This window comes from Palaemon carinicauda, chromosome 1, assembly GCF_036898095.1.
Source record: "Palaemon carinicauda isolate YSFRI2023 chromosome 1, ASM3689809v2, whole genome shotgun sequence".
In the NCBI taxonomy this organism is placed as follows: Eukaryota; Metazoa; Arthropoda; class Malacostraca; order Decapoda; family Palaemonidae; genus Palaemon; species Palaemon carinicauda.
Genome location: NC_090725.1, coordinates 139256113 through 139258930, shown reverse-complemented (window position 1 = coordinate 139258930; position 2818 = coordinate 139256113).

Genomic DNA, 2818 nt, shown 5'->3' with positions numbered 1-2818 from the left:
TCAAACTTAGGGAAAGGCATCTGCTAGAATTAGACGACCTAAACTACACAAACGAATAAACAGGCAGCATTTGGGTAAGAAGCCACTTGCTAGACTGTGGACGTGTTGCGCGGACCTCCGTTAAAAAATCGCCCTGAGTCGTATTTTAGCTTTCTGTTTCTCGCTTAGAATATCATTGAAAAGATATTGGTTAATTTTATGTAGAAACCTAAGTGATAGGAAACAGTACACTATGGCTGTTCCTAACTATTTCTGCCTCATATGTAAAACCACGGAGGGAGAACGGAAAAAAGGGATAGGATGTGAATGTAATAGACTACTATAAGAAATGTGTGCATATAGTGATAGGCATCACTGATATTGAACGGAATAACCTAGATTGGTTATGCCCACACTGCGTAAGTGAAACCAGACTAAACAATTTAGTAATATCAAAATTGAAGGAAGATGTGGAAGTGAGAGATTTGGCCCTGAACGAACAAGACGCGAAAAAAGATGACTTTAGAAACAAACTTGCGGACCTAAGCGCAAACGCAACAAATTCCACCCAGCAACACTTCAAACATTGATAGACCCAAACCCGGAGAAACCGACATTTGCTGACAAAGTTAAGGAAAAAAATATGTTGATAATTAAATCAACTAATACAGCAACAGAAATTACTGAAAGAAAACGCGAGGTTCAACAAGCACTTAAAGACATCCCTATACTTAACACGAGGTCAACTACGAATGGAAATATTGTTGTAAACTTTGCAAAAAAAATTATCAGAGAAGAGGTGGCAAACAAAATTCAGACATTGGTGGCTGATACTGAAACGAGAAAAATCGGAAAACTAAAACCAAAAATAATGATATGCAATGTGTACAATGATGAAGATGATGTAGTAAATACTTTGATTGAAAGAAATCGCTGCCTGGACCAAATCCAAAATGTAGAAGAGAAGATAAGTGTAGTCCTGAAAAAATGCCGGGGGGGGGATGAAATGTGATCCTGAAGTTCGGAAGGCTATTCATGATAATGGGAACAAAGTTTCGTTACGATGGGGTACTAATAACATACGCGATAGGTACCACGTGATCACCTGCTACCACTATCAGAGGTATGGACATCTTGAAAAAGATTGCAAGTCTACGAATGATGATAAAGTCTGCGGAAAATGTTCAGGAAAGCATTCCACCAAGGAGTGTAATTTACAAGTCAAAGTGTATAAGCTGCACAAAGTTGAACAAACCAAGAGACCACATAGTAAATTTTAGAGACTGCAAAGCTTATGACTTGGAATTGAAAAGACTAGCAGAAAATACTGATCATGGTTACTAAGGATGACATAAACTGTGGCTATGTAAATATACAATCTGTAGATAATAAGACTATTCAAATTCGAGAATTGATAAACGAGAAATATTTAGATATGCTAGCATTATCTGAAACATGGTTAAATAACTTGGACAAGGCAAAGATCACTGAAATGACGCCCCATCCCCCACCACACACACACACGCCTTCTTTCACATACCGAGAGAGGGTAGGTCTGGTGGGGGTGTCGGACTCTTCATTCATAAAAGTTACTCAAATCTCAAAATGTTGAAAGAACTAGTGTGACAAGGTTTGAAGACATAAAAATAAAATTCACGCCAAAAAATAGAAAAATATCCTTTGTAACAATCTACAAACCTTCTAGAACATCACTAGTATCTTTTTTGCAACAGTGACGATTTAACAGTAAATGAACTATACGCGATATGAAACGTTAAATACTCTGAACGAATAAGGTAAAACGACAGTGGAGGTCCTGTAGAGAGTGGGGTTCCCCTGCTGTATGGGACCGGAAAAGCAGCCATCAAAGTAACTAAAAGTAAAAGTATCATGACCGTTGGCCGATATGAATAAGATATTACTTTTTCACTAATATTCGTAATTGTACTAGAGACATAAATTTGGCATCCTCCGCATTTAGAAAAATTTATATTTATTTATCTTAATAAATAATGCTACAATTTATCCTATCCTTTAAAAGCGATGAAAACCAAATAACTAATGCAGCCATGCAGCTGGACCACTGGCAGTTCAGGTCAAAGGTTAAGCAACACTGAGCCGAGCTTCAGAAACTAGCTGACATATAATACGAGAGTTTGTGAACTGCCTTCCCATCGACACATTAATCTGAGAGAGTTTGCTGAAGGTGTCGAGTGATTCCTTTATAACTATTTCATCCTAACGTCAAAACAGCAGACTTGATAAATAATGTAGCATACAGACATATTCCTGGCGTACATCGTAAAAAGCAATAAACAAAGAGAAATTCAAGATAAAAGAAAAATTAAATCAATGCACAAAGAGTAGAAGGGACACCACAAACAGAATGTATAGGAAACACGGTCTTATGAAAAAGAGAGAAAAGCTGGTATCCATAATAATGACATTAGAATCTCTAATAATTGACGCCCGAAGATTACCTACAATTGCCTCACATTGAATCAATACTCAATCATTCCTGGTGATTTAGAATTGGGTATTTTACAAAACTATCTACATATTCTAAAAATTATACGAGACAATTTCTTCAGCATTAGAACTTATTTTACCCATTACCATTTTCGTGTAATCCGAAGACCGATTAATTTCTCTCTCCTATCGCAGTGATAATGGTTCGGGAGGTCACTTATATAAGTTATTCTTGCATTAAACTTTATCAAAGATCGATATTTTCATAATGAGGTTAAGATAAATCGGAAATATTTTGAGTATCGTATTACCGTTTCAATAAAGTTTTATAATGAGCCAAAACCATAGACATAGTAAGAAATGAATAAAG